We start from the raw sequence: 27,919 nt of genomic DNA, 5'->3' as shown, positions 1-27,919 counted from the left end.
TAAATTTTATAAATTTATTTATTTATTTTTGGCTGTGTTGGGTCTTCGTTTCTGTGCGAAGGCTTTCTCTAGTTGTGGTGAGCGGGGGCCACTCTTCATCGCGGTGCACGGGTCTTTCACTGTCGTGGCCTCTCTTGTTGCAGGGCACAGGCTCCAGACGCGCAGGCTCAGTAGTTGTGGCTCACGGGCCCAGTTGCTCCACGGCATGTGGGATCTTCCCAGACCAGGGCTCGAACCCGTGTCCCCTGCATTGGCAGGCAGATTCTCAACCACTGCGCCACCAGGGAAGCCCCAGAAGTAAATTTTAAAATGGTAGCAATGACCCACAAGAGAACTCTTAGCCACATACAGACAAAAGCAAGGACAGTTTAATCCAGAGGCTCCCAAACATTCCCCATTCACAGTGTCTTGATGTCTCAGTAGTATTTTCTTGGTAGCCCTAGATTAAAAAAAAGAAAGTTTAAAAATTCAATAGTTTCATTTATTAAGTAGTTAGGTCCAAAGAATTTAAGTATTTCTTTCCTAACAACTTAGTAGTCATTTGAAAAAAAAGTAATACACATAAATTGAAAAAAGAATTTATCTCATTCTTTAACAGTGACAATTACTAGTAGGATAAATGCACCTGTTGGGGTCTGCACAGCCTCTCAAACCTTGGAATCAGATTAGACACACCACTCTCTTTTCCTGTTCCACACTGATTTTCAGAGGCACTGCTTTTTATTCCAGCAACCACCAAAAACCTAGGACTGCAAATATATGCCATCACTGAAAATATTATAGCATTACATAATGTTGAAAATGGAATCTACCTTGTGCTGGTAGTTCACATCCTATCCAACAGATGTTGATTTTTGCTGTTTTTCACTCAAAAGTTTAAAATATCCTGCTGCATCTCTGTGTAAGACCCTTGGAAAAAATACCTGAGTCCAAGACTGGGGCAGAAGATCCACAAGATAAGTCTAGTATATTTTCTCATATTCATAGGGGGAAGGAAAAAAACTCTTAAAAACTGCTAGAGTTATATCAGAAGGATTCTGGAGCCAACTTAAAGAGGTTCTCATTGGCCAGAGATGGGATAATTTAAGCATGTTAAGAATAATATCTTTAATAGATTGAAACGTATCAATTTGTTTAAATCCTTGTTTTAATAATAATGATTTAAAAATCCAGTTGGTCATCTTGTAGATATATATCATTATTTTGAAAGCTGGAAAATAAATAGAAATAATCTAGCATTTCTCCTCCCTCTCTTCTTTTTTTTTTTTTTTTTTTTTTTTTGCTTTATCTATTACAATATTTTTAGTCTACTTTTTATTGTAGTTTACACACAATATTATATTAGTTTCAGTTGTACAACATCGTGATTCAACATTTATATACATTACTAATTGATCACCATGATAAGTCTAGTAACGCTCTGTCTCCATACAAAGTTATTACAATATTATTGACAATATTCCTTATGCTGTACATTATATCTTTTCGACATTTATTTTATAACTGGAGCTATATATTTTGTAGCTCTCAGTCTTCTTCACCTTTTTCACCCAACCCCCCCACCTCCCTTTCTTCTGGCAACTGCCAGTTTGTTCTCTGTATCTACGGGTCTGCTTCTGTTTTATTTGGTTGGTTGGTTGTTTTTTAGATTCCACATATAAGTGAAATCATACTGTATTTGTCTTCTTCTGTCTGACTTATTTCACTTTGCATAATACCCGCTAGGTCCATCCATTTAGTCGCAAATGGCAAGATTTCATAATTTTTATGGCTGAATAATATTCCATTGTGTAAATAAAATATACCACATCTTCTGTATTCATTCGTCTATCAGTGGACACTAAGGTTGCTTCTATATCTTGACTATGGTGAATAATGCTGCCATGAACATTGGGGTACATATATGTTTTTGAATTATTGTTTTTTTTTCCAGAAGTGGAATTGCTGGATCATATGGTAGTTCTATTTTCAATTTTTTTCATAGTGGCTGTACCAATTTACATTCCTACCAACTGATAGGAGGGCTTCCTTTTCTCCACATCTTCACCAACACTTGTTATTTGTTGTCTTTTTGATAACAGCCATTCTGAGAGGTCCAAAGTGATATCTAATTGTGGTTTTGATTTGCATTTCCCTGTTGATTAGTGATTTGAGCAATTTTTCATGTGTCTTTTTTTCCATCTGTATGTATTCCTTGGAAAAAGTTTATTCAGGTTTTCTGCTTATTTTTTAACCAAATTGTTTGTTTTTTTGATATTGATTTGTGAGAGTTCTTTATATATTTTGGATATTGACCCTTTATCAGACATACAATTTGCAAATATCTTCTTCCTTTCAGTAGGTTGCCTTTTTGTTGTATTGATGATTTCCTTCATTGTGTAAAAGCTTTTTAGTTTGGTGGGGTTTTTTTTTCTTTTTGTGCATTTGTTTACTATTGCTTTTGTTGCCCTTACCTTACAGATTGAAAAAAAATATTGCTGCAATGTCAAAGAGTGTACTGCATGCTTTTGTCTAGTAATTTTATGGTTTCAAGTTTTATATTTAAGTCTTTATTTTGACTTTATTTTTGTATATGGTGTGAGAAAGGGGTCCAGTTTCATTCTTTTGCATGTAGCTACCCAGTTTTCCCAACACCATTTATAGAAGAGACTGTCTTTTCCCCCACTGTATATTCTTGCCTCCTTTGATTAATTGACCAGTTAAGCATGGGTTAATTTCTGGGCTCTCCATTCTGTTCCATTGATCTATGTGTCTGTTCCTGTGTCAGTGCCGTACTTTTTGATTACTATAGCTTTGTAATATAACTTAAAATCAGGGAGTGTGATATCTCCAACTTTGTTTCTCTTTCTCAAGATTGTTCTGGCTACTTGGGGTCTTTCTGGGTTCCACACAAACTTTAGGATTATTTGTTCTAGTTCTGTGAAAAATGCCATTGGTATTTTGTTAGAAATTCCATTGAAACTGTAGATTGTTTTGGATAATACATTTTAACAATATTAATTTCCAACCTATGAGCACAGTATATCTTTCCATTTGTTTGTGTCATCTTCAATTTCTTTCATCAATGCCTTATAGATTTAGAGTACAGGCCTTTTACTTCCTTGGTTAAATTTATTCCTAGGTGTTTTATTCTTTTTGATAGAACTGTAAATGGTATTGTTTTCTTAATTTCTCTCTCTGATTGCTTTTTTTTTTTTTCATTTCTGATTTTATTTACTTGAGTCCTCTTTTTTCTTCATGAGTCTGGCTAAAGGCTTACCAATTCTGTTTATCTTTTTAAAGAACCACCTGTTAGTTTCAGCTGTTGATCTTTTCTTTTTTTTCTTTCTTTCTTTCTTTTTTTTTGGTCTCTATATCATTTATTTCCACTCTGATCTTTATTATTTCCTTCTAGTAACTTGGGCTTTTTTTATTCTTCTTTTTCTAGTTCTTTTAGGTGTAAGGTTAGATTGTTTGAGATTTTTCTTATTTTCTCTCTTTCTTATATAAACTGAATCATTGGGTAACCAAATAGTAGATGAAGGGTGTTTCTCTTTATACAAGTATTGCAGCTAGCTAGTAAATAAAGAAGGGATGAAGTAATTACAGAATATTACCATTTTGTAACATCTAATAAATTATAAAATCTTGAAATCAATTATAAATGGTTGGTACCATCACAGGAGAGAGAGAGAGAGTGAGAGAGAGAGAGAGACATCCAGACACTTGATAAATTTGACAACACACAAATTTTAAACTTTAAAACACCATAAAAGATGTCAAAATACAAACAAGCTGGAAAAATATATAATATACATATTAGAAAATAAGTTAATTTCTTTAACATTCAGAGAACTCTTAAAAATCAGTTTGAAAAAATTAAATATGCCAATAAAAATAGATGAAAACATGAAACATCAGTTTCCAGAAAAATAAATATAAGGACATTTATTTCAGCTTTGTTTATAATAGTCAAGTCTTGGAAATACATGTTCATCAGTGATAAAAAGAAAAAATAAAAAGATGGAGAGGAATATATAAATAAAAATAAAATTAAAAGACATGTCAACCAATCACTATGTGTGGACATTATTCAAATGATGACTCAAATGAAAATATTTTTTAAAAAGGAATGACATTTATGAAACAATTGGAAATTTGAACATTGACTGAATATTTGATAATAAGGAATTAGTGTTACTTTTTTTCATCTGATAATGTTTATGTTTTAAAAAGCCCTTTTCTTTTAGAGAGTCATACTGAAATATTTATGGATGAAATGACATGATATCTGAAATTTCCTTAAAAATAAATAAGGGAGAGAGAGATGTAGATGAGCCATGAATGGCTATAAGTTGATAGTCAGTGGAGTTGGGTACTGAGTACATGTATGTTCAAGAAATATTTTGTCTACTTTATTGTATATTCAAATTCTCATAATAAAATGAAGTTTTAATTTTGTAAGAAGAAAAAAAAAAAAGAGCCAAAGAGGAGACAGTATAGCTTGATTTTTAGTAACACAGGTTTCAGAGTCCAATGCCTAAATTCAAATTTTAGCTCCATGGGGCAATTATCTGAGCAGTTGCTTTCTCAGTTTTCTGATGTGTAAATTTTAAGTGATAATAATACCCACCTCACTGGATTGTCCTGAAAATGACCTTGACATAACACCCTAAATTTGGCAGACAGAATGCCATTGACTTTGAGTTCAGAAAATCATGACATGGATGTAATTCTTCCTATTATGTACACTATTAGTTCTAAATTGTTCCCACACCATCCTTATCAGTGTAAATAATCAGAATCCCAGAATAAGAGTGATATTTTGAAAATTCTACACAGAGACTCTAGTATGCTTGCCACAGGGGTCATGATTCTGCAGACCATTACTCAGGCAGTTTCTTGGGGATGCTCACATGGCAAGAAGCCAACAGCCAGCACCAACTTGCCAATCATGTGAGTGAGCCACCTTGGAAGTGCATCTTCCAGCCCCAGTTAGGGCTTCAAATGGCTGCTGCCCCAGTTAACAACTGACTCAACCTCATTAGAAACCCTGAGCCAGAACCACCAAGCCTAGACACTCATGAATTCCTGACTGGCAAAAACAATAAATACTATGAGTGATAATAAAATAAATTAGTGGCCATTTAAAGCCACTAAGGTTTGGAGTAATTTGTTACACAGTAATGGATAACTAATAGACATATAAAGATATGTGAACATTAAGATTCACTGGTAAATATAAATTCAGCTGTAAAATGCTACTCCAGTTTGCATAATTCTCAGAAAAACAAAAAGTTCTGGAGTGCACTACAGAGAAGTTCCTTTACAAGATCAGCAGTGGTCATGATTAATATATGGACCAATTAACACAGCAGATTAAGTGTTGGCTCAAAAAAAAAAAAAAAAGGAGTTTGCCTTCTTGGGCTATATCATCCACTTGTTTGAAAACAAAGTGTGTTTTTGAAAAATAAACATTTGATTAAAAACTATCTAATATAAAGCATAAGAGGTAATATGGATTGTCAGCAACAAACTGCTCCTGATGGCATGTGTAATTTGGGTTTGTGGTCAATTTATTTTTTTCCTCAATTGATCTTAGTATTCTTGTTGGAACCATCTGGCAATACTATTTCCAAATATGCATTGGAAGTTCCAGTATGGAACTTTGCATGGAGCTATGCAAATAAGGTCAGGGATAGTTAGAGCTGTAAACTATAATTGACAAAGACTTCAGTTGAACAGAAGGTCTTCTATTTGTCAAGTGTTGTGCTAGATGCCTGAAACAGAAAACTCAGTCAAGTGTGAATTTTTAAAAACTCAGAGTCTGAAAACTCTTTTAAGTAATAAAGGCATTGATACAAGGGATTAATCAATTCAAAAGGGATGGGAGGAGAACCAAAATGAAAATCAGGGGCCACAAAGAACTAAGATGACTGAAGAAGACAAGGGGCCAGCCAAGAGTTATGTGACTTCCCTGCTGAAGAGAGATTGGAAATTCAGTTAACACCATCACGATGCCTGTTAGTTTTAGGTTTTTCTCTAATATAATTATGATATTAAATGTGTTTTTTTCTTTTTCTTTTTTGGCTGTGTTGGGTCTTCATTGCTGCATACAGGCTTTCTCTAGTTGCAGTGAACAGGGGCTACTCTTCATTGTGGTGCGCGGGCTTCTCATTGCAGTGGCTTCTCTTGTTGCAGAGCACGGGCTCTAGGTGCGCAGGCTTCAGTAGTTGTGGTGCATGGGCTTAGTTGCTCCGCGGCATGTGGGATCTCCCTGGACCAGGGCTCGAATCCATGTCCCCTGCATTGGCAGGCAGATTCTTATCCACTGTATCACCAGGGAAGCCCGATACTAATTACTGAGGAAACTCAACTCTCAATTATGGGGTGGGTCCTATTAGTCTCAGTATTTCCAATAATGATATAAATTATAATTGTAAAACATTTATACAGAAATATGTATGTCACACTATAGTTAATCTTTTAAAACTTAAAAAAAATTTTTTTTAATTAATTCATTTATCTTTGGCTGTGTTGGGTCTTTGTTGCTGTGCGTGGGCTTTCTCTAGTTGCAGCAAGAGGGGGCTACTCTTTGTTGAGGTGCGCGGGCTTCTTGTTGTGGTGGCTTCTCTTGTTGTGGAGCAGGGGCTCTAGGCACGTGGGCTTCAGTAGCTGTGGCTCGTGGGCTCTAGAGCACAGGCTCAGTAGTTGTGGCTCACAGGCTTAGTTGCTCCGTGGCATGTGGGATCTTCCCGGACCAGGGCTCGAACCCGTGTCCCTTGCATTGGCAGGCGGATTCTTAACCACTGCGCCACCAGGGAAGTCCCTAAACCTTTTGAACTAAAAAAAAAATTTTTTTAAGAACTAATTTGGTAAATATACATACCCTAAACCTACTAACTTCCCTTCTAAGGAGCTACCTTAAAGAAAAATCTTGCACATTTGCACAAGAAAACATGTAGAAAATATACTTTCCTGTATCGTTTATAATAGGTAATATTGGAAAGTTTAATGGGGTATTAAAATATAATTTCTTTCATTGCCTTTCATTTTAGGGTTTGCCTAGTTGTTCTTGATTGTTTATTTTTCAAATCATCTTTAGATTCAATTTGTCTAGCTCTAGGGGAAAAGTTCAGTGGTATCTTTATTGGTTTTGCCTTAAACTTATATACTAACTTGAGAGAGTTGACATTTCTATGAGGTTAAGCCATTCCATCCAAGAGCAACGAATATCTTTCCATTTGTTTAAGTTATCTGGGTTTTTTTTCTTTCATACAGTTTGCAGAGCCATCCCTCTCTTACTCTTAGATCATTGGTGTGGGTGGCGTTGAGCCTAATCTGACTGAGGGGAAAGAGTGGGCACACGGCCCAGGTTCTATCCATCAGAGTAAATGTTGGGTTCAGGAATGGATAGATGACCTGACCTGGACCAATGAGCATCAGCTGGAGAACTGTTTCTGCCTGTATAAGGAAAGAGAGACAGTCTGCTGGGGTTGCTGAGGTGATAGAACGTAAAGCTTCAGTTGTTTGGAAAGAGTCTAAGAGCAAAGCCAACACCAAGAAAAAGACAAACCAAGGGATGGAATGAGTCAGGCTCCTGAGAACAATCCTTGTACACCAGGATCCAGCCTTGCCTGATCGTGTACCTTGGAGTCAGTACATTTAGTTTTTTTAAGACAGTTCAAGTTTAACTTTTATTCCATGCAACTGAAAGAGACAACATGACTAATATAATACTTTAAAAAATTATTTTGGAAATCCATGTAGCGCATGATTCCATTGTTATCAGATCATTACTGTCTTCTACCTTGGTCACCCTCATCTAACTTTATCTGGATCAAGGTCCTGAGGCAGAGGAAGGACGTAGTGAGAGCAGTCCACACACATCATTTTCTCTGCAAACTTTTTTGTCTCTATAGCTGGACAAGAAGGTCTTTGCTTAGAGACATGCAGTTAAACTTATATTAAAGATTTCAGCTCCGGAAGAAACGGCCTGGACCTCTGCAGCCACAGGACACTGTATCACACGTATAAGACTCCTCATAACAATGAGTCTGACACATCCCTTTTTTCTGAACGTAAAAATCAGCCCTCCGGCTCTCATTTTACAAAGCGAAGACATGCTTTGTAACTGACTAAACACATAAAGGACAGAAGGTATGAACCTGGAGCTACTGTTTCTAAGTAGTTGAAATACATGCAACCAAAAGCTACAGGAGATCTTTAATATACCTGTCCCCGGTTCACATATTCCGCTGCTTCTGACTTGCACCACAAAACACAAAGAGCCCAGCAACACAAGAAACCCAGCAAATGTGCAGACGGCATGTCCCAGCAGGGGCCTCAGCCTCTCACAGCATGGGGCTCTGCCTCTCAGCGATGTGAAAAGCCCATCACAGAACCGAGGTTTCCAGCTGATGCTGCAGCCTGCTTACATTGCGGATAAGCAACTTCTCTACCGCTACTTTTCTCCCACTAATTTCACAGATGGTTCCCGTGAATTTGGCACAACCTCGTCACCTGAAATTTCCTAAGAAATGACATCTCTACCCCTGGAGAGATGAAGTGAATGTGTAAATGTATTTGAGGATTTTGCCTTAAATATCATGCTACATATTCTAGTTACATTGTATCTTGGCCATCATAATGTGTTTCTTTTTATACATTCTAGATTATATAACATACACTCTCTAAAAAATGTATCAGAATCTCTAAAACTGTTACTTACTTCCATCCATTCCTCTTCTCTTAAATTATTAAGGATTTATTATGTACTCAATTTCTTGAATTCTGCACCAGAACTAATTATTTATTCCATTCCTCCTCTTTTGTTTTCCTCCCCTTTCATTTCCCTCCCCTTTTTATTCCCTTGTCCAGTCCTTCCTTCTTACTGTGCAAGTTCCTTCACTAGGCCCTGGATTACTGTTCTGTGTGTGTGTGTGTGTGTGTGTGTGTGTGTATGATAGAGTTTAATGAATCTATTATAGGTACATAATCTGTTAGAAGTGTATCAATTTACCCTAAGGTTTGCTTACTGGGGGATTTAGGAATGGTGAAGCAGGCAAATCAAGAGTCTATCTGCAGGACTTCCCTGGTGGCGCAGTGGTTGGGAATCCGCCTGCCAATGCAGGGGACACGGGTTTGAGCCCTGGTCCGGAAAGATCCCACATGCCGCGGAGCAGCTAAGCCCGCGAGCCACAACTACTGAGCCCACGTGCCACAACTACTGAAGCCCACGTGCCTAGAGCCCATGCTCCGCAACAAGAGAAGCCACCGCAATGAGAAACCCGTGCACTGCAACGGAGAGTAGCCCCTGCTCACCGCAACTAGAGAAAGCCCACGCGCATCAACGAAGACCCGATACAGCCAAAAATAAATAAATAAATGAAATTTAAATAAATAAGTAAATAACAAATCTTTAATAAAAAAAAAAGAGTCTATCTGCAGCAGGAAAAAAAAAAAGGAATTTCCTCAGAAAAACTCATTCTAAGGGGAGAGTCAAGATGCACAATTTAGTGGTAGGAGTGAGGGTGGTGAGTCCCAGAAAAAAGGGCTACAATAAAAGAGTGAGAAAGCAGGTGATGTCACCATCACAGTTGGGTAGGAGACCCCAGCTTCCACCCGCAACAAAAATCAACAATTAGACAGCTATCCACGAACAAAATTAGCTCTGGGAGAGCTTAGAAGTCCACTTAAGAAACTTCAGCAACACAGTGGAACAAAATTCCTTCTGAGAATAACCATACACACACAAAAGGAAGAAAAAATAGCTTCATTTTCCCTACATCATCCTATCCTCCAGGCTGACATTGCACAGTACCAAGAGGGAACTCTCTGGCTCAAAAGAGTGCCCCTCACCAGGAAAGCGGGAACAAGGTAAGTGACCAACTTCCCCAGACTTTCAGGATGCTTCATGAAAGACCCTCTTCAGTCTCGCCCTATCTAGAGACTAACAAAGCTGAGACATCTAGAGATGGCTAGAAACAAGGAAGAAGAGCAGAGGCTAACAGGATCAGACATGCAGTGGGAACCATGAAGCGGGGGAACCATGAAGTGGGGGGAGCCATGCAGAGCAGATTCTCAGTGACTGGTTCTGCAGAGGACCCCAACAGCTTTCACTGCTGAAGAAACCAAGGCAACACAGCTGCCTCAGGCCCCCTACAGATCTCACCACTGAGGTTTCCCCCCGAAGATTTTTCCATTTGCAGACACCAGCTCTCTCCTTGCTTTCTCTCCAACCCTTCCCTCCCCTTTCCCCAACAAAGCTGGGATCCATACTGGTAGCCAGCGCTGGCCTCTGCTACTGTGTGAGTGTGAGATACCAGCCTAGATGCCAGCAGCTGGTCCCCAGAACTATATGTGCTTTGAGGACTACCCCCTCCAGCTGTGCACCTGCAAAACCCTGGCCCAGTTCCTGTCACCAGTCTCCAGTGCCATGTACATGCCCATAGGGAGACCCCGAAGCCACAGGAGTACACATTGACAGCCAGGGTCCCCAAAGCTGATTGTGGGCCCAGACCTGACACAGTCTCCTGTCACTGGCCTGCGCTGCTGGCTCACCTGTAGCTAACCCCTCCGGCTGTACTCCTGTTTGCCCCTGGCCCAACTCCCATCACTGGCCTTCACTACCGTATGCATACCTGTGGGGATACCTACAGTCATACAAGTGCATATGAGGCAGCCAGGGCCTCCACAGCTACTAGCATGCCCACAGTTGGCCCCAGCACTTACTGCTGGCCCTGGCCACAACCACTATGTATATGTCTGCATCCAGCCCCTGCCACTATACAGGCACCTGAAGTCAGCCTCCATGGTCAAGTGTATGCACACCACCAGTGCTGACCACCACTGATGCCCTGTTCTGGTAACTGGAGGCCCTGCTAAAGACCCCAACAGGCCTTACAGCCACTGCAGAACTCCTTCAGTGCTTGCCAAGGACCACACAGTTGTCAATGCCATGGACCTCAGCAGCCTAAGCCAACAAGACATTATACCTCCCCCAGAACCAGAATCACCACAAGCCCCCACATTTGGTGACTTATATCACTAGACCCCAGTTTGCAGCATGCTACAACATGCACCCACCCAGAGGTGAAGTACTTTCCATACCAAAGTTAGTCTATAACATCTGAAAGAGGTGACTGCTTCTTCAAATGTGCAGATACCTATGCAAGCCTACAGGGATCATGACGAATTAGGGAAACATGACACCACCACAGGAACACAGTTAACTTACAGTAACTGACCCCCCAGAAATGGAGATATATTAATTTCCTGATAAAAGATTCAAAATAATTGCTGTAAAGATGTTCAGAGAGCTATAAATGAACAGAGATAAACAATTTAACAATTATCCATTTGAAATTATCCAGTCAGAGGAGGAAAGAGGAAAAAGAATGAAAAGGAATGAAGAGAGTCTATGGGATCTATGGAACACATAAAGAGAAACAATCTGTGCATTACTGGCATGCCAGTGGGAGAAGAGAGAGAGAAAGGGACAGAAAGATACTTAAAGAAATAATGGCTGAGAACTTTGCAAAACTGGGGAGAGATTTGGACATACAAGTTCATGAAGCTCATAAATTTAAACCCAAAATGATTTCCTCCAAGAAACATTATAATAAAACTGTCTAAAATAAAAGACAAAGAGAGAACCTTGAAAGCAGCAAGAGAAAAGAAGCTTGTTACTTACCAGAGAACCCCTATAAGTTTATGAGCAAATTTCTCAGCAGAAACCTTACAGGTCAGAAGAGAGTGAAATGATATATTCAAAGTGCTAAAAGAAAAAAAAATTCCAACCAAAAACACTTTTCCCAGCAAACATTGTCCTTCAGAACGAGAGATAAAGACTCCCAAACAAAAGCTGAGGGAGTTCATCACACTAGACCTACCTTAAAAGAAATGTTGAAAGGAGTTCTGTAAGTTGTAATGAAAGGATGCTAATTAGTAACATGAAAACATATGAACATATAAAACACGCTGGTAATGGTAAGTACATAGCAAATTCAGAATACTTCAATACTGTAATATGGTGGTATGTTAATCACTTAACTCTAGTATGAAGGTAAAAGGACAGAAATATTAAAAATAGCTTTAGCTACAATAATTTCTCAATGGGTACACAATAGAAGAACATGTAAATTGTGACATCAAAAACATAAAAGGTAAAAAAAAAAACATAAAAGGTGAGGAGGGAGTAAAAGGGTAGAATTTTTTAATACAGTTGAGGTTGCAATCAGCTTTAAATAGATTGTTATACCTGTAAGATGTTTCATGTAAACCTCAGGGTAACTGCAAAACAAAAACCTATAGTCGATATGAACAAGATAAAGAAAAGGGAATCAAAGTATACCACTATGGAAAATTATCAATTCACATTGGAAGACAGCAGGAGAGGAAGAAAGGAACAAAATAATTAAAAACCAGTCAGAAAAAAATTAACAAGGTGTCATTAGCAAGTCCTTACCTATCAGTAATTACTTTAAATGTAAACTAAATTAAATTCTTTAATCAGAAGGCGTAGAGTGGCTGAATGGATTAAAAAACAAACAAAACAAACAAACAAACAAAAAAACACCAAACTATCTGCTGCCCACAAGAGACTCATTTCAGCACTTCAGCTTTGAGGACACACATAGGCTCAAAGTGAAGGGATGGAAAAAGATTTTCCATGCAAATAGAAAGCAAAAGAGAGCAAGTATAGCAAAAGCTATACTCATATCAGATAAAATAGACTTTAAGTCAAAAACTGTAACAACAGAAAAGAAGGTCATTATATAATGAGAAATGGGTTAATTTACCAAAAATTTATGATAATAAATTATATAAATATATGCAACCAATATCAGATTACCTAAATATATTAAGCAAATATGTAAAATATCTGAAGGGAATAATGGAAAACAATACAATAAGAGTAGTGGACTCCAATACCTCACTTTCAACAATGGATACATCATCCAGACAGAAAATCAATAAGAAACATTGGACTTGAACTATACTTTAAACCAAATGAACCTAACAGACATATACAGAACATTCCATCCAACAGCAGCAGAATACACATTCTTCTCAAGCACACACTGAACATTCTCCAGGACAGATCACAAAACAAACCTTAGCAAACTTAAAAAGATTAACATCAGGGGCTTCCCTGGTGGCGCAGTGGTTGAGAATCTGCCTGCTAATGCAGGGGACACGGGTTCGAGCCCTGGTCTGGGAAGATCCCACATGCCACGGAGCAGCTGGGCCCGTGAGCCACAACTACTGAGCCTGCGCGTCTGGAGCCTGTGCCCCGCAACGGGAGGGGCCGCGATAGTGAGAGGCCCGCGCACCGCGATGAAGAGCGGTCCCTGCACCGCGATGAAGAGTGGCCCCCACTTGCCGTAACCAGAGAAAGCCCTCGCACGAACCGAAGACCCAACACAGCCAAAAATAAAGAAATAAATAAATAAAGTAGCTATAAAAAATTAAAAAAAAAAAAAAGATTAACATCATATGAATACATTTTCTGACCACAATGGTATCAAAGTAAAAATCAATAATAAAAGAAACACTGAAAAATTTCACAAATATGTGGAAATTAAACAACACACTCTTAAACAACGAATGGGTCAAAGAAGAAATCAAAGGGGAAATGAAAAATATCTTGAAACAAATGAAAATGGAAACATAATATATCAAAACTTATAGGACACAGCAAAAGCAGGTTTAGGTAGGAAGATTATAGCAATAAATGCCTACATTAAACAAAAAAAGAAAGATCTCAAATAAACAACCTAACTTTACACCTTAAGGAACTAGAAAAAGAAGAACAAAGTAAGTGCAAAATTAGCAAAAGAAAGGAGATAACAAATATCAGAGCAGAAATAAATGAAATAGAAAATAGAAAACAAATAGAAAAAATCAACAAAACTAAAAGTTGATTTTTTGAAAAGATAAACAAAATTAACAAAACTTTAGCTAGAGTAACCAAGAAAAAAAGGAGACTCAAAACAACAATATTATAAATGAAAGAGGAGACCTTAAAACTGATAGCACAGAAATACAAAGTATTGTGAGACTACTATGAATAAGTTAAGTAAACACCAAAAAATTGGACAAGCTAGAAGAAATGGATCAATACCTAGAAACATCCAACCTACCAAGACTGAATCATGAAGAAACAGGAACTCTGAGCAGACCAATAATGAGCAAGGAGATTGAATCAGTAATCAAAAACCTCCCAAGAAAGGAAAGCCCAGGACCAAATGGCTTTATGAATGAATTCCACCAAACATTTAAAGAAGAATTAATACCAATCTTTATCAAACTCTTCCCAAAAAATGAAGAGGAGGGAATGCTTGCAAACTCATTTTATAGGCCAGCATTACCCTAATACTAAAGCCAGATAAGAAAATGAAAGGAAAAGAAAAGTACAGGCCAATATCCCTGATAAATATAGAAGCCAAAATTATCAACAAAATATTAGCAAACCTAATTCAATAACCCATTAAAATTATCATACACCAGGTCAAGTGGGATTCATTCCTGGGATGTAAGAATGGTTCAACATATGTAAACCAATAAATGTGGTATATCACATTTATAAAATGAAAGATAAAAATCATGAACATTTCAATAGATACAAAAAAAGTATTCAACAAAATTCAATACCCTTTCCTAATAAAAAAAACTCAACAAAGTATGTATAAAAGTAACATACCTCAACATAATAGAGGCCACATATGACAAGCACAACTAACATCATACTCAGTGGTGAATGGTTGAAAGCTTCCCTTCTAAGATCAGGAACATGACAAGAGTGTACACTACCACCACTCCTATTCAACATAGTACTGGAAGTCATAGCCAGAGCAATTAAGCAAGAAAAAGAAATAAAAGGCAACCAAATCAGAAAGGAAAAAAGTAAAATTGTGTGCTTGCTGATGACATAATACTGTATATAGAAAATACTAAAGATACCACCAAAAAGCTGTTAGAACTAATAAATGAATTCAGTAAAGTTTCAAGATACAAAATCAACATACAACAATCAGTTTTATTTTTATACACTAACAATAAACTACCTGAAAAATAAATAAATAAATAAATTTCATTCACAACAGCACCAAAAACAATAAAATACTTAGGAATAAATTTAACTAAGGAAGTAAAAGATCTACACACCAAAAACTATAAGAAAGAAATTGAAGAAGACACAAATAAATGGAAAGATATCCATGTCCATGGATTAGAAGAGTTAACATTGTTAAAATGTCCATACTACCCAAAGAAATCTACAGATTCACTGCAATCCTATCAGAATTTCAAAGGCATTTTTTACAGAAATAGAAAAAAAATCCTAAAATTTGTATGATATCACAAAAGACCCTGAATAGTCAAAGCAATATTGAGAAAGAAGAACAAACTTAGAGGCATTACATTTCCTGATTTCAAACTATATTACAAAGCTATAGTAATCAGAACCATATGGTACTGGCATAAAAACAGATACATCAACCAATCTAACAGAATTGAGAGCCTGGAGATAAACTCATGTACATACAGTCAACTAATATTTGAAAAGGTAGTCACGAATACTCAATAGGCAAAGGACAGTGTCTTCAACAAATGGTATTGGGAAAACTAGATATTCACATTCAAAAGAATGAAGTTGGACCCCTACCTTACTCCTTTCACAAAACTTAACTTCAAATAGATTAAGGACTTAAGCACAAGACCTGAAACCTGAAACATAAAACCCTTAGAAGAAAATAGAGGGAAAAAACTCCTTGACATTAGTCTTGACAAGTATTTTTTGGATACGACACCAAAAGCACAAACAACAAAAGCAAATATCAACAAGTGGGACTACATCATACTAGAAAGCTTCTGCACAGCAAAAGAAACAGTCAACAAAATGAAAAGGCAACCTATGGAATGGGAGAAAATATTTACAAACTGTATATATGATAAGGGGTTAATATCCAAAATATCTATAGAATGCATATAACTCAAAAGCAAAATAATAATAATAATAATAATCCAATTAAAAATGGGCAAAGGACCTGAATAGATATTTTTCCAAAGAAAACTTCCAATTGGCCAACAGGTACATGAAAAGATGTTCAATACCACTAATCAACAGGGGAATGCAAATGAAATCCAGAATGAGATATCACTTCATATGTGTTAGAAAGACTATTATCAAAAAGACAAGATACAAGGGTTGGTGAGGACTCAGAGAAAAGAAAACACTTGTGCACTGTTGGTGGCAATGTAAATTGGTATAGGCACCATGGAAAACAGTATGGCAGTTCCTAAAAAAATTAAAAATAGAACTACCATATGATCCACCAGTCCTACGTTTGGTTACATAGCCAAAGAAAATGAAATCACTATCTCAGAGAGCTATCTGCACTCCCATGATTATTGCAACATTATTCACAATAGCCAAGACATGGAAATATTATTCAGCTGTAAAAAAGACGGAAATCCTGCCATTTGCAACAACATGGATGGACCTTGAGGGCATTATGCTAAGTGAAATAAGTCGACAGAGAAAGAAAAATACTGCATGATCTCACTTATGTGTGGAATCTTATAAAGCCAAATTCACAGAAGTAGAGAGTAGAACTGTGGTTCTCAGGGGCTGGGGGGTGATGGAAATGAGGAGATATTGGTCAAAGGATACAAACCTCCAGTTATAAGAGGAATAATGCATAGCAAGGTAACCACAGTTAACAATACCGTATTTTGTAGTTGAGAGTTTTTATGCGAGTAGATTTTAAATGTTCTCACAACAACAACAACAAAATGGTAATTATATGAGGTGAAAGATGTGTTGACAAACCTTATATATCTCCACAATATATACATCTATCAAATCATCACAGTATACACCTTAAACTCACACAATGTGTCAATTATATCTCAATAAAACTGGGGTGGGGGGAGAATGGAAAAAGTGAGAAATGCTAAAACAGACAGAAGTTCAAGACAGCAGAGTGATTAGCATTGAATCCATCAGCCTCTGCAGCATCAGAACCTGGCACCCTCAATGTATATTATGCATGCTCTCACAGTCCTGGCTGCCTTGAGCCCAGACTTAGGGACACACCCAGAGGCCTCACTACCACCTCTGGCAGTGTCCAATACTAGGTACTAAGGCAGTGGAGCCATCAACAAGGAAAACTGACCATCACTGATGGACATCAGTGGACACTCCCATAGGCATTGATGTTTGGGCTCCCATAGCAGCAGGAACTATCACCATCCCCAGGGCCTAGAGTGAACTCTTTCCCAGTACTCATCGTCAGAAGCTGAGAAGGGCCAAACTGTGACTCTATTACAAGTCGTTATTATCCCAGCATCTACCACAATACCTGACACAGAGTAGGCATACGCTGAATATTTATGGAATGAATGTGTGAATAAATGGACGAGCAACGAATGAATGAACAAACTAGAAAATATTGAAGTCACTGGATACACATTTTCAACTATGGGAATAAGCTTCAAAGACTGTCTTTAAAAATGTATGAAGGAAATGTTTGTGAACAGTTAAAACTGCAATCAAGGTGGCGGAGAGCAGTCTCAAGGAGGCAGAACTGTATTTGGTTGTGAGTAGAACCCTAATCAAGTATATCAAACTCATGTTTGAAAGAAAAACCACACGAATAGAAGATAATCAGCCACATGAGCAGAGGAAAAAAACAGGATCCCAAAGGAAGAAAATGTTTACAAATAACTATGCAAGTGTTACCTAGAGGAAAAGGAATTCTGACTGAACACTAACATTTTGAACTTCTTGGTAACAGTACCCCAATCTGTTCCAGCTGGGGGATACTTCTTGAATCAAATCACTCCTAATATTTGGATTCCTTGCTCACCAATCTTCTGCCAATCCAGGCATTTTCATTTCTTGACAGTTATAATGCTTCCTAAAATTTGACAAATTCGTGCATAGGAGACAAGACTCTGAGAGCCAGATTAATGGCACTCTCTTGGGGTGCTGGAAAAATGAGATTTCTGAGCCCCAGGGCTGAGGATTAGCTATGCCCTGATGGTAGTGAAACTCCCAGAGTGAAGGCCACAAGCTGTGGAAAGTGGTTGGTGGCTGGCTGGTCTTCTAGAAGTCACTTCTCTTCTTTGCCCAGTGCCCTTGCCAATATCACCTCTCCCCCAAGAGAGTCAGAGGAGGACAGTAGGAAAATGGTGAACGCCACTTAGCAACCAGTGGTTTGTAATAAACATAAAAAAAACACCCTGGAGTTCCCCAAAAAGGTGTAAAGAATTTTTAAATCTCTGGATTTTTCTACAAAGAAAATAGAAGCAGAACCAAAGAAAATCCATTTTGTGTCTGTCACTATGACGCTATACTTTGTTGGGCCAGTGTCTCTGGGAAACTCTGTTTACACCATATTTATCCCAAATCTAATAAAATTCAAAGTCACTTAGTATTTGCTTCTGTGCATCTCACCAAGTTGCCAATTACTTCCAAATTACCAAGTTCATCTTGTTCATTGATTATCTTGGTACCTCTGAAACATTTGACATTGTAGATCACCAGCTCTTAATGGAAACTTTTTCTATTAGGCACAATGATGGGGCAACATGCTGCCTCTCACCCTATCTCTTCAGTGGCTTCTTCACTAATTCCAATTTTTCCTCCTTATGCGAACTGGAGTTTGAGTCTTCAGACCTCTACTCTCTATCTTTACTCCTAGCGAATCCTGACCCATTCTGACTACTCCAACCATTTTCAACCAATATTTATTTATTGAGCAGTTCCTGTGTGGTATGCTATCTTCTTCATAATTGTGACTCAAGCCCAGCCCTGACTGGTGTCTGGAACATTAGATGCATGTCTTTAACAGAACTTCTGGACATTTATGTGTTGATGGCCTACCTTCACCTCCAACAAAGCACAGTATTGGATATGCAGATCAAAATAGCTTAAATATAAATGAAAATCATTTGCTCGAGCCCAGGTTTAGAGTGAATTTCAGGATTCTGGCTTCCTTTTTCTGTCTCAGTTCTGCCCTCTTCCATGGGTTGAATTAATGCTCAGGCAGGTTACTGGCCTTAGCACCATCTTCTTAGAAACCTCCACACCATGAGAGCCAAGTGGAGGAAGAAGCAGATGGGCAGGCTGAAGCCCAAAAGAAAAAAAAAGATGAGTTAGAGGTCCAAGCAAACCACTACCTTGAACACTCATAGAGGCCACAAGAGCAGAAATCTGGAAGGCAGGTGGCCAGGCACAATGGTACAAGTTGTTAGATTGCATGCTACTGCCTGGAACTTGTTTCAATGGATCTAGAACTTCCATAGCGATCTTGTTGCCACAGCCCCCGCTGAGAGGCCCACTTTGCACACACCAAAACAGGCTCTCTTGGTTCTGTGACATTCTGGACTGGTTGTATTCTCAGGTGTGGCTGAGTGTAACACGTGTACAATAGATCATCTCTTCTGCTGCCTTAAAAAATATCCTCAGGTGGACTTTCTCATTGTAATGAGTGGTTGCCACAGTTCCAGGACTCAAATGTACATCTCAGATTACAGGAGAAGAGAGCCTCTCTTCCACAGCCGCTGAACAGACGCTAATGGCTTTATCCTGACTGATGAATTGGGGTCAGCATCTACCTCTGAATGGTCACTGTGGCCAGAGAAATGCTTTGAGCTGTTGGTTTAGGTCACAGCTCCAGGCTCTTTCCTGAATCAGTTACTGGGGCAAGGGGATGTGATTATCATGACTAGCTTAAGCCAAACAGAGCCTTTCTCTGTCGCTAGAATTGTGTCAGCCCCACCAAAAGTATGGCTACCAACTAATGGGAGAAGGGTGGAATGGATGCCAGAGAGGCAACCAATAGTTTTAGCTACATCTTGTCTATTTGGAACCCATAGAAAAAGAAGAATTCTGTATAATCAAGTTTCCATACAGCTAAGGGTTTACTTCATTCCTTATACATATTAACCAGCTTGAAGGACATAGTTCAGAAGTGTATTCTTTATATCTTCTACTATTAACTAAAAGTATACCGAATATAAATTAACTATTTAATGATGATTTGAGGTCATCATGCTGAAAATTTATTATTGTACCAATTACAGTACAGGGACTGACCCCAGGAATTACTGAGCTGTGCATGGCTATGGCCCATGAAATGATCCAGAACACTATGAGCTTTAACAAATTGTATCTACTTTTTATGACTTTTCTTTCTCTTCCCTTTCTTTAGATTGCTACTTCTAATCTACAGTGGAATAATGAAGGTTTTTAAATTGCGTATAAATTTAAAGTAAAAAGAAATTGCCTAGGTGGAAATATGCCAGAATGCAAACCATGGTTGCCTCTGGGAAGGGGTATTAACTTGTTTTTATTCATCTTTGTTTCCTCATTATTGTTGTCTATAATGATTAAGAGTAACTTTTATGATCTCACACACACACACACACACACACACACACACACACACACACACACACCACACACCCCATACACACACACATGCAAAACTAAACAAAGTAAATAGGATTTGGGTGGTGCCTTAAAATTCCCCAAGTGGAAAAATGTCCCAGGTATTAATTCTTCCAGCCTGTGACAGATTTTCTAGCAGATTTAAGGCCTTGTTGTTGATTCTCTGTTGCCTGGTGTTTTCTGGGTCAGGGAGTATATATGCTTGAAGCGAAGAGATCATAGAAATGTCAAAACATACCAGGGGGAAGGTCAGCTACCTACCTACCGCGAGGCTTTGACCTGGTAGCTCTCCACCAGGCAGAGACTGGCCTTCAGCCTTACAGATGGGGAAACGCAGTTTTGCCTGTGCCTCAGGGTTGCACAATTCATGAGGATGATGACTCAACACAGTGGAAACTCATGATTGACATGTGTGCTTCTTACCCAGAATATCAACTTAATGACAGACAATGAAAAAGGACCTGCTACTCAAAAGGAATTTCTCTCCCGGCATAGAAACCATATGCGGAGCCAAATTATATTTAGAAGGTTGATTTGGTGAGCATAAAATTAGAACAAATTACGAAGTGTCATAAGGTTAAAATAGCCTGGTACATCCATCCATCAACAGGCTGGGTCATATCTGCCAATCACACCTGACTGCCTAAGGCCTCAGACCATTCCAAACAATGCTTTTTGGACACTGCCAAACTTTATCTTCATGGCTCACCATTTTATTTATTTCATTACCAAATAACCCCCTTTCTAATGAGCAATTCTTTCTTTGGATGAGTTAATACAGTCACAGGCTTTGGATAAAGATTATTGCTCTTAAAGTTACTTTTCATACTTCTCTTTACATATAGCTCTGGGAGAGCAGTTTTCAACTGCCAGGGCCACCTCGTGGTTACCTCCCACTCTACATACTGTGTTCAACTTCTAAGAGAACCGAAATCCAAATCAAAAAGAGTACAAATAAATATAAAACCAAACTAATTACCTTACCCACAGCTCCTCCACCAAACCAAACCAGTTCCCCAAACTACCTTATCTTTTTAAAAAATTAATGATAAAGCTCATCTTCGACTCTTCTCTCTCTGTTGTCCCTTATTCTTGAGGTGGCCAAGTCTTATTTTCTCCTCCTTCTCAATGTCTCCCCCATCCATTGTTTGCTTTCCATTCCCACTGCCCCACTTTTTAAAAAAAAATCTCAACCTGAATTACTGCGAGTCCAGTAATTCCTTTCCTAGCCTCCTGTTTCCTTTCTTCTCCTCTCATCTGCATATCATTGCCCTATTAATCTTCTAGAAACTTTCTCAAAATATTTAAGGACCCCTCATGACACAAAGAATGAAGTGCGAATGCTCTGGACCAGTGCTCAAAGTTCTCCCAAGTTCGGTCTTTATGTTCTGTTTGGCTTTGCTTTCTGTGACGCCGCAACAGGACCCTGCATTTCAGCTTTGTATATTCACTATGGACAAATGAAAAAGTTAAATACAGACAATACTTATGTTTTGTAATGCAAACCTACTGGGAAGAAGTCTTCGAAATCAACACCAATAGATACCGTTTGCAGATTTTCATATTAACAACTCATTCAAATTTTTAAAAAAAATTCCCTGTATTTACCTTCACAGACACATACATACTTTCATAGAACCATGGCTAGTTACCAGGTAATCAACGAGTATCCATAGCTGCAGTCATGCTTTTGAAGGAAACCCAAACCTGTCCAATATAGGTCTTAATCCAATGACAACTTCAGACAAGCATCGCATAACTCATATTGACTTGTGACCTACAATCATTCAGGAATATCTTGGGACATAAATGTCTCTGACATTTAATGTGATAGAAACTCTGCTTATTTCTTACGCAGGCAGGATGTGACCTTGAGGGACATAATATGATCTGTTGGGTTTAGTCACCTTTCAGTAAGAACCCAACACAAAGTGATTTGAGCAATAAAGGGAATATTTTGACTCATGTAATTCAAAACGTGACATAACTATACCCAAGTATTCAAACATGAACATATCTCAGCTCTGCATTTCCTCATGCTTTATCCCCAGTAGATTCTTTCCAGATAGAAGGAACGACCAGCAGCTCAGTCTTAGCAACCAGAGCAAAAAGATGGTGTCACTTTCCCAATACTATCAATAAATATGCTACGGTAGATTCTTATTGGGCCAGCTCAAGTCATATGCCCATTACTGAACCAATCATTGTGGCAGGCGGGTACATTGTCTTGATTACCCAGGACTGTCTCATATACTCCTGCTCCCTGCTGAAGCCACAGGATGGGGTCAGTCCCACTGCACTACATGGATTGAGAATGGAGGAAATGTAGTTCTCCCAAGGAAAATCAAATGCTGTTATCAGAAGAAGCGAGAACAGATACAAAACAAACAGGTGAATACTAGGGGCAGATTCTTACATTAATGGGCATCCCTATTATCTCTTACTATCATATATTCATTCATGAGTCCCACAACTTTATAATCAAATTTTAAGATTAACTTTAGCAATTTGTATCAATATTTTTAAAATACATACCCTTAACCCAGCAATTCCGTTTCTAGGAATGATAGCTCTGCTATTAAGTGTTTTCCTACATGCCCAACACTGGCCTGTGTACATTGCAGACATTATTTCATTTAATACAGAACTCTAGGATGGAGTGGGATTACCTCTATCTTTGAGCTGAAGAAATTGGGCTGTTAAGGGACTTAAACAATGTTACCCAGCTAATAAGAGGTAAAGCCAGAAGTCAGCCTTCAAAGTCTTCACTACTATTAGTTACTTCCCTCAGCAGTCTCTGTGGCATATAGTCTCATGAATTTATTCTAAGCAAAACTATGACAGGTGAGAAAAGATGTACATCCCAGGAGGTTATTTATAAATATTTGTCCACAGAACTCAAGTATGAAATAAAGTTTCAATAAATTATGTCAACTTACATATTCCCCTCATTATCAGTAAATATATACTAAGTTCTTACTTTATAAAATGATAAAAGATTAATGACTTTTTTGGTAAGGCTGTGAAATTACAATTTTGTTCAAACCAGCTATCTAAGCTACGGAAGCATCCACAGTTAATCAAACACAATAAGGCCTTGTGCATTGTTTCATATCTCTCACCATGTCAGTTTACCATTTAGGAAAAAGTTGGATACTTAATCTGTACAACAACTCAAAATATATCTTTATACATTGCAGCTGTCTATTATCAGGCCAAAGAGAGCTTTAGGCTAAATTATTTAACCTTGATGACACTCAACAGTGGAACATTCCGTCAAATTGGAAAGTGAGTGGCCTAGGAGCCCACAGACCTGCTGGTTTTAACCATTTTACCCAAGAGTGAGAAGCTTCTGTTAGCAGTCAGAAACCTTCGCTCTGCCCTAGTCCCCAAATCAGGGCAAAAGAGGGGGCAGGACAGCAATGGCCCTGAAGCCAATGAAGAGCTTAGACCACTCTAAGGACAGCTGGAAAGGTAGCCATACCGGTCTAGGTTTCTGACAGCTGCCTGGACTAGGTGGGAGGAGGGGGAAAACTCAATACATAGAACTCTGTAACACATAGAAAGATCAGTTAATTTATAATCAGTCTCTTTTTTACCATGCCTCTATTTCTCATTATCCTCGGGAATGTATCCTCAGCAAATATAGCCTTAAAACACTCCTGAAAAGCACATGAAGGAGAAGCTCATTTGCACAAGAGTAATGATTTAGTCCTGTGAACTTTTAATTTGCATAATCCCCTTTCCTTTCCCCCTTTTGTAAAGGTCTTTGATATTTTTTTCTCCAAATGACGTGGGTTGGGGAAAAGAATTAAGCATGCATCAAAGTTCTCCCTCCTGTGTTCTCAGCTATTACATTAATCTTTAAGATTTTTCTCTCCCATTTATTAAAAATCAGTGACTCATCCAACTTTACACATAAATCCACATCAAAGTTAATTAGAATCTTGGTAGGCTAATGTTTGTCTCTTCCCTTATTAATTCCTAGAAGCTTGAAGCAAGGCTCTGTGTGTGATTGTGGAAGAAAGGAAAAGAGAAGCCAGTGGACTGACCTGCTAGGGTTTCACGGGCAGTGTTTGCATGGCTGGATTCAGAGTTGGGCCCAAGCCCACTTGCTGTGAAGAAGGACCAGGCCTCTAAGTAGCCCTGCTGATGGTCAGGTCAACCTCCTCTGGAACTGTGGTGAACTCTGACACCAATCTGAAAGAGGGAAAATAGAGGTAAGAATTAAACAACAGAGGATAGAGCCTTGCTTGCTGTCTTTTGCTCTCCCTCCTCTATAATCAGGAAAAGCAGCCAATCATTCTTGTAAATTGACTTTCTCTCCTTCCTTCCTGTAAAGTTAAAAAAAAAAAAAAAAAAAAAAAAAGATACCATGCAGGTTTGTAGAACTTCTACTGGAAGCAGGAAAAAAAAAAAGTGCAAGAGGTAAGAGGATAGTGCAAGATAGAAATGATCACGCAGCAAGACATTTTTGCATTTGGTTTTCTCAAAGTGTACCTGGAAAGAGAATGTAGGGAGAGTACATGAGTAGGACAGGGGATTCGATCTAATGTACTTATTAGTGAGAAACTGACAGCACCAGCTCCAGGATTTTATTGCATATTGATTTTGCTTTAGGAAGTATGTGTGGAAATCACATAGAACAAACTGAGAAAACAAACTTTCTTCCCAAACTATTCTTGAAATGTGTTGGGAAATCTTCCGAAGTATTTTCTTATTTTGAAAAATTAGTTACATTATTAACATTCCAAAGTCTAAAGAATACACAACAGGAAAGCCAAAACCTCATACTTCTGCCCCATAACAAGAGGCTTAAATTATCCACAGATAAGACAAGTTAAAGTTTTAGAGCATAATAAACTTATTTCACATTCATACATTTGAAACTACTCTTTATAAAGCCATATAATTCCATGCTATATGTAAGGAGATAATTTGAAGTCCTAGAAAAACTTAAAACCAAAAGAGTTCATATTGAGTTTAACCCCCACTGGAGGGCTGATGCATTGTATTCACAGCTTCCTCCCTTAGCTCTGATGACTAAGACTTTGTTCTGGGTCACATTCCCTGTGCTCAGATCCTTTCCTCCCAGGAAGTTTCTCACCCCCCCTCAAAACACAAGTGTCAGGCCATCTCACCAGCTTGCCCAGAGCCAATGCTCCTGAGCCCCAGCTTGAGTTCACCTCCCAGGAGGCTCTTCTGCCTCCAGAGAACAAGAAATCCAGGCAGGTTGAACCCGCAGAAGAATTGATAATTCCAGAAAAAGAACAGGGATGGTAACAGGCAGAATCAAAGGCACTTTCAGTCCCACAGAGGGGCGGCCACAAGATTGCTTTGGATCAATGGTTTCTTCACACCATTACACAGCATGGCTAAAATGTAGGGCTGGGGGTGGGCACAGATGCCTCAAATATGATAATCAGTTTATAATATTCACATTGTCACATAAGACCAGGTAAACCAGACTTGGGTTTTGCAATTTACATAGCCAAGTTCACGTCCTTGTGGCAACTCTACCACATTTCTACCCATTACTGTTCAGTCCCTTTGAGATATGAAAAGGGTTGTTTTCCAACATCCCTTGGCCCTTCCTTCCCTAGATGCTACATTTAAACTTCATCTTCACTTTTCAATGCTCAACCCACCCAGCTCTTAAGGATCTATTGTTGTTTTGTATGAAATAAAATGATAAACATTGAATTTTGACACACCCTCTGTGCCACACTAATTCAACACCTACAAATGAGACGTTTGTTTTGATTCATTATATGTAACAGAAATCATATAGAGGAGCCATGTTTTATGCAGGGATAGGTCTAAAGTCAGCATGTAAAATAAAATCACGTAGCAGCTAAATTTGTTATGCCCTTAAACTAATTTGGAATGCATAATTTTGTATATACAGCTCTACTCAGTAATATATATCACTTTCAAATGATTCTACTTAATATAAGTGAAAAATATAATTTTCAACATTTTTTAATTTTGTAAGAAGAGCGAGAAGTTGGTATTCTTCATTGAGTTCTGAATAAGGTAGCTGGCTTGCATCTAGAGTGCACGTTCTATTAAAAAAAAACAAAAAACAAAAAACACAACCATGTCTTTAAGGGCTAGAATCCCACAGAGCAGCAAGATGCTCCTCTCTGAGAATCACACAAGAGCTAGACACGCAGGGGAGCACCGGTTGTTGGTGTCATGGTGGATGCATGATTAAAATAAATATTTTTGTCCTTCTCTCACCTTTATCTTGTTTTATATTGTTGTGTAGGCTGTTGGTTTGCTAAGCCAAGCACTTTTAGTTGAATTCCCATAAATTAAATGTGTATGTGTATGAAATGCAACTCCACTGTAGAGGCAAAAATGTGTATCAGGTTGATTACCCAGCAATGTTCACTTATTTGTCTATTTACTCTAAATATGAAGTTTGACTCCTTTTTACTGGGGGATTGAATCTCCTATTGCCACTGTTGCATGCAAAAAGATGTCCATATACACATGCACAGATGCATGCGGGCGTCACACACACACATGCACATACCGCCACCACTGAGGGGGCAGTATATGAAACACCCTCCTGCAAAATCTCCAGTCAAGGTTTAAGCAACTTCGCCCCACTAACTGTTAAACCCCTTGGCATCTACAACCCCACCCCACCCTTGGCCATGTGGCCAGATGTCTCATCTACTTCCTTGTGCCCCGGAAGTTACCTACATGGTGCCTACAATGCCCCTTTGGGCACTGAGTTCCTCCGGGGCCCCACCAGTACCCTGCCCTGGTCCAGGGCCCTGCTGTGTGCTGCAGGCTCTGCTGCCCTCGCTGTGACCCGCACTTTTGCCATGGCCACCTTTCTGCCCCCAGCACTGCTGGTCGTCTCTATTGTTGCTGCATGTGCTGCGGTAACCAGTACTGCTGGCTGCCTCTCCCCTAGAAAGGCAAGAAAAAGAGGAAACCAAGACACTCTCGGGTACTAGTCAGCTCTCTCCTTCAACAGTTCAAGGTCTGAATTTCTGGGTTATATGGAGTCTTGAAGATACTACTGCAGGAGGGAAGGAGGGGGCCTTGTCAGCAAAGGGCATATTTCAGGTTAGTTGATGATGGGAAAATCATTAACATGAAATAACGGCAACAACAAACACTTACATAGCACTTAGAACACCCTAAGCACTATTTTAAGTGCTGACACACAATTAACTCATTTAAGGCAACTGTTTTGGCCCCTTTCAACGTTAAGAACATGTTGCTGGGCTTCCCTGGTGGCGCAGGGGTTGAGAATCTGCCTGCCAATGCAGGGGACACAGGTTCAAGCCCTGGTCTGGGAAGATCCCACATGCCGCGGAGCGGCTGGGCCCGTGAGCCACAATTACTGAGCCTGCGCGTCTGCAGCCTGTGCTCCGCAACAAGAGAGCCTGCGATAGTGAGAGGCCCGCGCACCGCGATGAAGAGTGGCCCCCACTTGCCACAACTAGAGAAAGC

At 38.8% G+C, this 27,919-nt stretch overlaps 1 long non-coding RNA gene across 1 annotated transcript; it reads right to left on the bottom strand.

The window, feature by feature from the left end:
- On the bottom strand, positions 1-27,919 carry LOC114236406 (uncharacterized). The gene is made up of 2 exons (XR_003622377.2): positions 24,496-27,919; positions 1-439 (listed from the first exon to the last, which is right to left on the bottom strand). It is a non-coding gene; the product is annotated as an uncharacterized LOC114236406 (long non-coding RNA).

Source organism: Balaenoptera acutorostrata, chromosome 8 (assembly GCF_949987535.1).
Source record: "Balaenoptera acutorostrata chromosome 8, mBalAcu1.1, whole genome shotgun sequence".
NCBI lineage: Eukaryota > Metazoa > Chordata > Mammalia > Artiodactyla > Balaenopteridae > Balaenoptera > Balaenoptera acutorostrata.
Note: the sequence above shows the minus strand (reverse complement) of the source record. Positions and strands in the feature narration are given on the sequence as shown.